The sequence below is a fragment of the Vipera ursinii genome, assembly GCF_947247035.1.
Source record: "Vipera ursinii genome assembly, chromosome: Z".
Classification (NCBI taxonomy): Eukaryota; Metazoa; Chordata; class Lepidosauria; order Squamata; family Viperidae; genus Vipera; species Vipera ursinii.
Window position 1 is genome coordinate 38,812,806 of NC_139517.1, and position 11,072 is coordinate 38,823,877.

The window sequence follows — 11,072 nt, forward strand, 5'->3', positions numbered from 1 at the left end:
CAGAGAGAGAAAGGTCCTGTTCCCCATATAATCTTCTCGGCCATCCCTTTCCCCAATTTTTCAGGCAACTGACTTTTGTTTTAATAATTACAATAATAAAATGTGTAATCCAGGCAGTTTTAGGATTACACATTGTCAATTCTGAATCCTTTTTCTTCAAAATCATTTAGCTCTGAAAACTACATCTTATTTTCTTATTTTCTTATTAGTCCTCATGGTGTTGGCATTAAGGATTGTTTCATTACCTGCAATGTTGGATTTACATTTAAGGCATTGTAACCACAGAGCTGCTTACTGTATAAGGGCGATAAATCAAAAGGAGGCTGATTGCACCTTTACAACTAACAGATTTTATTCAAAGGCATAACATTATCTGACCTGCAGCTCATCCAAGTAAATTACAAGTCAAGACTTCAAATTATGAGGGCCCTCTCCATACCAAAAAAACTCCTTTCATTTTCTTTACATCATTTAGAATTATTTATAATTCACTTGTATTTATTGAAAGATAATGGCTGTCCTTTAAGTACTAGCTTAAATAGTTTATTAGTTTTTGCCTGACTTCTCTTTTTTCATACAAAAAGCCAGTATTCCTCTTTCTCAGAAGTAACTTGAATATAGTAGCTGCTGACAGATGAAGAAAATCTGGGATTTGACCCTTCATCTGGGATGACTAATGCTCTGGAAAGACTAGAGATAGAAAAGTTATAAATGGATGAATGCCTGGAGTGTGGCCTGACCAGCAAAGGCTCTGCTACTGAATTATATCCTTGCCCTTCATCTTGGAATGGTATTATGTATATAGATGTATATAGTTGGGTGATCATATTAGCAGTGGCCACTGACACCACCTGGTGGCGCTATACTGCGACAGGATTGGCTGGCTTGTGGACGGCGGGAAATTCAGTTAAAGGGATTGGCCTGGGGTGTACCTGGCCAGGTATATAAGGGATCAGGCAGCCCCTTTGTTCCAGTTCAGTCTGACCACAAGAGCTGATATGCTGCACTCATCTGCCTGGCGTCTTTCCATGTGGTCCACGTGGTCCAAAAACCACAACAAAATAAATGGTAAGTATACTCCATAGAGCAGCAGCAGGTTTTATCCACCAACATATCATAACATTTTTGCCTTGTTTGAATTCTATTTTGCACATGTGCTTTTGAAACTGATGTTTATTTCAGGAACTGCAGATTTTGAATCTGATCGCACATGTAATGAAAAAGACTTAATGCGCTATTTTGGTCATTCTGATAACTGAGCATCCTGGCCAGCAGATTTATCAAAAGAAATCATGAGCTGGTATATTCTGGCTTGCCTTTTTTTCCCCTTTTTTCAGTAAACTTGGGATACAGATAATAGTTTTTCTGCCTTGAAACCTCAATATCTAAAAGCTAATCAAGGAGTGATTCACATGGTTCATGGAGAGTTAAGGGAGCCGAGAGCACTGGGGGAAAATGAAGAACAAACTCGACTAAATACAAGTTAAGGCCACGAAGTGCTCCCTATTGCAGAAGGCAGCTTTAGGGTCACCCAGACTCTTCTTGGAAAGGGAAACTCCGGGCCATGAGGAGGAAATTTCTGGGCATCTGGAGGGTAGAATTGCTCAGATTTGTTCCCAGCTAGATACCAAGTGTTGTGTCTGTAAATAGTTGCAAACATGTAAAATAGCAGGTTGCAAAAGTAGGTTCTTGAAGCGGGAGATTCTGGTGCAACTATTGGTTAAAGTAGCAAAGAAGCGGGAAAATAGCGATTGATGATTGGTTACAGTTTAAACAGTTCTACTATAAAAGCTTGAAACATTTGACAGTTGTCAGTTGACTTATGTGTATTGAATAAACTCCTTTCATTGTGAACCACTCTGAGTCATTGTCTACCTGAACCAAACAACTGGCGACGAAGGTGGGATAGACGGCAGACAGAGAAGGTTCAGCGGAACAGCTGCGCAAAGGCGGCAAATTTGAAAAGAGTCACAGTCAACCATAAGCGGCCGCGGCGGAATCAACAATCCTCCGAATGGCGCAAATCGGGTCCTTAAAAGAATTCGACCCAAGCTTCCCAGAGGACTGGGAAGAATATGTAGGACAGGTCGAAGGTTTCCTGCTTGTTAACGGGATAACGGACGACCGAAAAAAGGCGGCGGCATTACTGACAATTTGCGGCACACCAGTATGTCGGATCGCTGTAGGACTTTGTCAACCACAGCCGGTCTCAAGTGTTCCGTATGCCGATCTGTTAGCTAAACTAAAAGTACATTTCACGCCAAGGAGATCCGAACTCTTTTGGCGTCGTATTTTCGAAAAAAGGAACCAGAGGCCGGGCGAATCGATTCAAAAATTCGTTGCGGCAGTCAGAGAAGCCGCAGTACGATGCAAGTATGACAACTTGGAAATCAGAATTCGGGACCGAGTGGTACTGGGCTTGCGAGACGAGCATCTACAAAATAGAATAATCGCCAAGCCCACCGGTGATTTGCAAGAAGTACTGGACGAACTATTAACGTATGAATCCACCGGGTATCACGACCCCCCCCCCCGTAGTAGCACAGGTGTGTCTGCCGAAATCAATCAAGAAGGCCTTGTGGACTGCGGGGAGGTGGACCAGCAATGGGAAGAAGACATCGCCGAGGTCACCAGACGATTTGGGAAAATGGCGCCAAAACCATCCCGAAGTGACGGGCCTGAACCGAACCGCCGAGTCCAAACCGCAACACCACAACGACAAGTGACAGCGACCCAACGGCAATGGAGAGACACCGCAACGAGACCGCGTGACAATGACAACCGGTGTGGCAGCTGCGGGGGCAACCATCCCCGCGCAACTTGCAGATTTCGTACCGCCAGATGTAGATCGTGTGGGAAGACCGGCCACATCCAAGCCATCTGCAGGGGTCGTGCACGCGACAATTGCCTACATGAAGTCGACGTTTGGCCCGAAGGTAAGGTAACCCCTTACTATAGTGGCAAAGAGACCCCTAGACCGTGGGCTAAATTTCTGAACCGTGGGGAGGTGGCGCAAGTCAATCATAGTAGGAAGGGAAAAATTAATAATTTTCCGGAAGGAAAATTAAAAATCATAGTCCAATTGCAAGGGGTTCCTTGCAAAATGGAAATAGATTCAGGGGCCTCAGTGTCCATAATATCCAGTGAAACCCTGAAAATGATTGAACAAATAAGTGGCAGAAAAATTCCACTTAGTTCAACCAAAATCCAATTGACCAACTTCCAAAAAACCCCAATAAAAATTAAAGGGAAAATTACCCTTAGTGTTAAATTTAAGGGGTTTAAGGGAGCTTTAGATTTAATAGTTACTGAAGGCCAGAGGACTAGTCTAATTGGCCTTAACTGGTTTCCTGCCCTGGGCATTTGGATAGGGGGAATAAACACAGTTATTAAAAATAAGACCCTCGAATCAGTCTGCGATGAATTCGCAGACGTATTCGATGGGTCTTTAGGTAAATACAAAGGGCCCCCAATTAAATTTAATCTAGACCCGTCAGTTAAACCCATCAGGCTTAAGGCCCGAAGGGTGCCTTTCGCCCTGAAGCAAAAAATCGAGGCCGAGCTCGATAAGCTTGTAGGCCAAGGCGTCTTAGAACCAGTCGAGGGTGGTTTGTGGGAAACGCCGATCGTCACACCCCTTAAACCTAACGGGGATGTGAGGATCTGCGCTGACTACAAAGCCACCCTGAACCTTGGAATGAAAAAACACGCTTACCCGGTCCCGACGGTGAAGCAGGTCCTCGCCACGATACAGGACGGCGCCATATTTGCCAAGTTAGACTTGGCGCAGGCGTACTTGCAATTAACTGTTTCTGAAGAGGCTGCTGAAGCTCAGACGATAGTTACCCACAAGGGGGCGTTCCGAGTCCACAGACTGCAATTTGGTATTGCAGCAGCTCCTGGCATCTTTCAAGAAGTGATGGAGAGGACCTTAAAGGGCATACCTGGTGTATGCCCTTATTTTGATGATGTCCTGATAGCTGGAAGAAATGAAGAAATATTAGCAGAGCGTCTGGAACAGGTATTGGAAAGGTTTAGGAGGGCTGGACTGAAATTAAAAAAGGAAAAATGTTGCATTGGGGTTAAGTCCACTGAATTTCTAGGATTTAGGATAGACAAAAATGGAATTCATCCTACCCCTGATAAAATCAAGGCAATTAAATTGGCACCAGAACCAAAAAACAAGGCTGAATTACAAGCCTTCCTTGGCTTAGTTAATTTTTACCACACATTTGTGCCACACAAAGCTGCCATAGCAGAACCTCTTCATAGACTTTTAGATAAAAAGACCCCGTGGCAGTGGCTTAACAAACATAGAGTTAGTTTCCAAACATTAAAAGACATTCTTTCTAGCCAATCAACAGTAACCCATTTTATTGAAAATAAACCAATTTATTTAGCTTGCGATGCTTCACCTTATGGTGTGGGGGCTGTTATCAGCCACTTGGACAGTCATGGTGTTCAAAAGCCAATCGCATATTATTCCAGGACGCTTACTAAAGCAGAGCGGAATTATGCACAGATTGATAGGGAAGCATTAGCAATCGTGGCAGGAGTAAAAAAGTTCCATGATTACCTTTATGGTAGGAACTTTACCATACTCACTGACCATAAACCATTATTGGGACTGTTTACCACTGATAAACAGACACCCCAAATAATGTCACCCAGAATGCTGAGGTGGTCAATTTTCCTCTCAGCACATTCATTCTCCCTTCAACACAGACCGGGCAAGGAAATGGGACATGCAGACGCCCTTAGCAGACTGCCATTAAATATCACTGAGGAAGACCCTGCCCCTGTGGGACAAATAATGTCTTTACAGGACATTCCTGATTGGCCCTTAACCGCTAACGATATAGCTGTGGCAACAAATAATGACCATATCCTAAACAGAATTATGGCCTGGGTCCTTAGTGGGTGGCCAAGTACTAACCCGGATGCCAAGTACATTCCTTATTTTAGAAGAAAGGATGAACTGTCATCCCATTTGGGATGTGTTCTGTGGGGAAACCGTGTTGTCATTCCCGATATCCACAGACCCACAATTTTATTAGAACTACATGAGGGGCACCCTGGAATAGTACGTATGAAGGCATTGGCTAGGAGTCACTTATGGTGGCCAGGACTTGACAAGGACATTGAAGAATGTGTTTCTAATTGCTATTTGTGTCAATGTTCTAGGCCTGAGCTGCAACACACACGTACTCATAAGTGGGAATTAGCCAGGAATCCTTGGTCCAGGATTCATATTGATTTTGCTGGACCTTTCCAGGGGTTAACCTTTCTAGTAGTAGTGGACAGTTTCTCTAGATGGCTAGAGGTAGTACCCGTCAGTTCAATGACTTCTGGTAAAACAATACAAGTTTTAAGGGGCCTCTTTGCCACTCACGGGTTACCTGATGTAATTGTGTCAGATAATGGGCCCCAATTCACCTCTGTTGAATTCCAGGATTTCCTCAGGGCCAACTTGATTAAACACACAACATCAGCACCCTTCCACCCGTCCACCAACGGCTTGGCTAAAAGAAATGTGAGGACCACTAAAGATGCATTAAAGAGAATCATCCGTGGCGATTGGCACCAAAGACTGGCAGAATTCTTGCTGACCCAACATACGACCCCGTGCATGGCTACTGGAAAAAGCCCAGCAGAAATGAGGTGGGGGAAAAGATTAACCACCAAACTGGACAGGTTACATCCTGACAGACTACCACCAAGTGCGGAACCGGACATTCCAAACAGATCATTCAAAATTGGGGACCTAGTCTGGGCCAGGAATTATGCACAAGGGGACAAATGGGTCCCAGGGGTGGTCACTGAGATATTGGGACCTTTGTCTTACACTATTGAGGGGGAAGGGAACAGGGTTAGCAAAAGACATATAGATCAGCTAAGGAAGAGAACTATTGGTTGTATGCCAGTTGAGGGGGATCAAAGCATACATGGGGGGAACATTGCATCAGGGCTTATTGATAACAACTTGCCAGTTAGTGGTGAAGCAGAAATGCAAACCAGTCCGTCCACAGCTAACCAACAACAACACAGTCAATTTGACTGGGAGCTGCCCCCTTTGAGCAGGCCAGCAATAGCCGAACATCAAACACAACAACAACCACAACTTGTTAGCAGAGAAGCATCTGAGCCAATTAGCCAAGAGTCCAGGTCCACCAGAGTAAGCCAGCCAAGCAGACAATCTGATAGAAATGACTTAGGTATCCAAAGCAATAGATATCCTTCAAGAGTCCATAGGCCACCCAAATATTTAAGAGACTATGTCAATAAATAACAACAACTGGGGGGTAAGGGGTGTTGTGTCTGTAAATAGTTGCAAACATGTAAAATAGCAGGTTGCAAAAGTAGGTTCTTGAAGCGGGAGATTCTGGTGCAACTATTGGTTAAAGTAGCAAAGAAGCGGGAAAATAGCGATTGATGATTGGTTACAGTTTAAACAGTTCTACTATAAAAGCTTGAAACATTTGACAGTTGTCAGTTGACTTATGTGTATTGAATAAACTCCTTTCATTGTGAACCACTCTGAGTCATTGTCTACCTGAACCAAACACCAAGTGTGGTTTAAGTCCTGTGGAGATGCCTGGGGAGAGGGCTTACCTTATCTGAGAACTGCAGGATTCATTCTGGGTCGATCACTGGGACCAGAAGATTTTGTCTTCTGAGCTTTCAGACCCGTGCTGAAAGACTCGTCTCAGGGGACTTCTCTGTGTGCTTTGGGCTGTTCTCTGTGTGTGGTATTTATATGGTGGCTGTAGTGTGTAGCTTTTAGATGTAGATTGTGTAGTGTAGTGGGTTTTTTGCTTGAGCGAAGAGATGAGGCGAGTGAGTTCAGTCAGAAACATTCTTAATTTGCTTGCAGGAACTGAACTGGGGAAACAGGGCTGCGAATGCAGCTATTTATACCCTGGCCTCTAGGTGGCTGGGGCCGGATCTGGTTTGATTTGAGGCAATGGAAGTAAACAAGTAGTGGTGGAATTTTTTTACTCCAGCTATAAAGGCCAATGCCTCTTTATCAATTTGTGCGTAATTACGCTCTGCGGAGGACAGTGTCCTGGAATAGAAAGCAGTTGGGACTTGAGTCCCATCGCTCTCCAAGTGGCTTAAAACAGCCTCACCCCTTATGGGGATGCGTCACACGCAAGGCATACCGGCATCGACTCTTTAAAGTGGGTGATCGTTGAACTGGCGGACAGTAGGGCCTTCAATGCCTTGAAGCTGCTTTCATGTACCTTGGTCTGTTTCTAAACAGTGTTTTTATCCAAGAGATGGTGTAACAGCTCTGCCACTGCAGCCTTGTTAGTAAGGAACGCATGGTAAAAATTTAGGAGGCCTAGGAATGCCTGAAGCTCTCCCTTAGTCTTGGGGCTTGGGTGCCATCTGAATAGCTTTCAATTTGGACTCGGCAGGGTGGATGCCATTGGCATCGATATGGAAACCCAAGAACTCAGTTGAAGGGACTCCTATGCTACACTTGTTTTTCTTAAGTTTAAGGCCCACTACACAAAGCCCTTGAAGGATGGCTCTGAGCCTCCTTGCAAGCACCTCAATGGACTCACCAGCGATGAGCACATCGTCGAAATAGGGGCAGACCCCCGGAATGCCCTTAAGCATACGCCCCATAATGCTTTGAAAAATGCCAGGGGCTACACTAACCCCAAATTGCAGGTGTTTTACTTTAAAAGCCCCCCTGTGGGTTACAACAGTCTGTGCCGCGGCTGTGGCCTTGTCCACAGGGAGCTGTTGGTAGGCCTAAGCCAAATCTAACTTTGTGAAAACTGTACCCCCTTGCAGTGATGCCAGGATGTGGCTCACTACTGGCACCGGGTACGCATGCTGTTTGAATGCACGATTAATGGTGCACTTGTAATCAGCATAAATTCTGACCTCTCCATTGGCTTTTAGTGGAGTGATAATTGAGGTTTCCCATTCACCCCTATCTACAGGCTGTAGTCCCCCCTGTTCTATGAGCTTATCTAATTCAGTATCTATCTTGTGTTTAAGAGCAAATGGCACTCTACGAGGTTTAATCCTGATCAGCATTACAGTAGGATCTAATTTAAATGTTATTGGCGGGCCCGTGTAAGTCCCTAGACCTGAGTCAAACACATCTGCGAACTCCTCACATACTGTTGCTAGACTCGCGACTTGCGTCCGGTTGATACCAGTTACCTAGATGCCTAATGCATCAAACCAATAAAGCCTGTTCAGGCTCATTCGCTGACCCGCTACTACGACAACATCCAGGTGCCCAGAAAACCCCTTAAATATGACGGCCAGTGTGGCCTCGCTTTTGACTACAACTCTGGCATTCTGGATGTTGGTCAGTATAATGTCGGATGGCCTGAGCTTGGCCCATTTCTTGCTGCAATTGCAGACAAAGTTAAATGTTTCAAGTGATACAATGGACACGGCTGAGCCCATGTCCAGCTCCATCTTGCAAGGGATCCCTTGCAGCTCAACCTGAAGTTGAAATTTCGGCTTAATGGGGCGGCGAGCTCCCGTGCTGCAAACGCTTCTGCAGCTGGAGCAAAACCCTACGCTAAACTGCCCCGGGGCCCCGGTACCTCTCCTGATCGGGATGTCCGACTGGCGCTTCGATTGCCAGTCCCTCTGGTGACCTTTGCAGATGGACATGATGTGGCCAGTCTTCCCGCAGGCCTGGTACATGGCTGTCTGGAACCTACAGTCCAAACATTGGTGGTGGCCGCCACACCCTGGGCACCTAAGGAAGGGATCTGCCTTGTAAGTTGTCCCTTGATGCTTGTCGCTGTGATGTTGTTGGCCGTCGTGCCTTTGAAGCTTGTCAACTTCTGTGTTGTCGTTGGCATCTTCAGCATGTTCGGCATCCTCATGGTGGACGGCCTCCTCATGCTTTGCTGTTTTGGGGGGCCTCATAGCTCGTATGGCCCCGCTGGTGGCTTTGTCTGCCATGATCTTTCAGCACGTCTGGAAATGACAGAGTCTCTTTGGCGAAGAGCTTTTGTTGCAACTCTCGATTCCAGAGGCTGCAGACGAGTTGGTCCCAGAGCCTCTCCTCTATGTTGGAGAACTGGCACAGGTGTGCGGCCTGCCTCAATGCTGCAATGAATTTAGATGCTGTTTCACCCAGCTGTTGAACCCTTTGTTCGAATGCGTGGCACCAAGCGATTACCAACAGCTTGGGCTAGAAGTGGTCACCGAGCTGTTTCTTCAAGTCCGTGAGCATTACAGACTCCAATGGCGTCTGCATGAACAAGTTCTCGAACGTGGCTGGGCTGCAAACACACAGGAGCATAGGGGCCTTCAGGCCGTCCTCGACAACGTGATTGGTGCAGAGGTAGTTCTTGACCCTGGATAGATACGAAGACCATCTTTCTGGGTGAGCTATGTCAAATTCTTCCAGCTTTCCGACCTTCACCATTTCGGGTTGGTCTTCATGGCTGGGGCTTGTTGTCCTGCTCCTCCGTTTGCCCAGGGACTGATCCTCTGGGCATGTGGTCGCTAGTGTGGCTGTGCTAAGCCGACCATAGGGGGGGGAATTGCTTTCCTGCCAGGCGCCTTCTGGCCTCTCCCCTAGTGACTCTCAGCTCTGTCGGAGAAGCAGGATCCCATCCTCGTTGCCAGTGTTGTGTACTGGGTTCTTTGCTTGAGCGAAGAGACGAGGTGAGTGAGTTCAATCAGAAACATTCTTTATTTGCTTGCAGGAACCAAACTGGGGAAACAGGGCTGTGAATGCAGCTATTTATACCCTGGCCTCTAGGTGGCGGCCAATAGGTTTATTGCTGCCCTAGAAGCAGCCAGTGGCATCACTGGAGATGGGTTATCTTAGGAGCTGGGAGCTGTTAGCCAGCTCCCTGCTTAAGCAACCTTCTAGCAATCAAAACCCATGTGATACACTCAGTAAAACAAAGCCTGATAGCTGGCTAAAAAGCTACACACTACAGCCACCAATAAATACCACACACAGAACAGCCCAAAGCACACAGAGAAGATCCCTGAGAGGATAAGAGCTCCAGCACAAGTCCAAAAGCTCAGAACACAAAGCCTCATGGTCTGGATGACTGACCCAGAAAGGATCCCACAACACTATCCTGGGACACATAAACTAGCCTTCATTAATATCTGGGAACTGTTTGATTTTGTTGCAACTGAAGAAGTGGACCATAAATGCCATCACCTGCACATTAGATCCATGTCCCTCCTGATTGGTTAAGGCCACTTGTGAGGTGCCATGTAGGTGAGTCCAAGCATTGGTGAATTCATCCTTGTTGGAGGGGACATTACTGCTCTTTTTAAAGAGGTGCTGGTGTGCCCCCTATTCAAAAAGCCACTACTGGATCCTACCATACTAGACAAATTTTGTCCAGTCTTCCACTTCCCCAATTTAGGAAAGGTGGTTGAGAAAATGGTGGTGCTGTAATTCCAGAGGATCTTGGAGGACACAGATTATTGGGATCCTTTTCATTCAAAAGGATATGGGATCCAAATGGCATTGGTTCACTCATAAATGATTTCTTGCGGGAGCAGGATGGAAGTGGCGCATCCACCCTTCTCTTCTTGACCCCTTGGCAGCTTTCAACACCACTGATCATGGTATACTTTTGCGCCATTTGGGGGTGGGTGGCACAGTTTCCTGCTAGTTCACCTCCTTCCTCCATGGCTGGTCCCAACCGGTGTTAGTAGGAACTGAGACATCCAGCTCACTGCCCCTGCTTTGCAGGGTGCAATAAGATTTTGTTTTCTCTCTGTTCCTTTTTCAAATCTACATGAAACTGCTCGGTGAGATCATCCATTCTATGGGATGAAGTATCAGTATGTTGATAATACCCAATTATATATATCCATCCTGGATGAAATAAATAATACTGTAGATGTTCTTTCACAATGCCTGGGGCCCTGGGTGAGGAATAGACTTCAGCTGGTTTACCAGGAAAAATCTGGTAAAATGGAGTGGCTGTGGCTCCTCTACATATCAGGAATCTTCAACCTATGAGCCAAGGCCCGGTACCAGGCCATGGCCCATTGGCCATCGTGCCCAAGGAATGGCTGGTCCCACTTGCATTAGTGCCACTGCATGG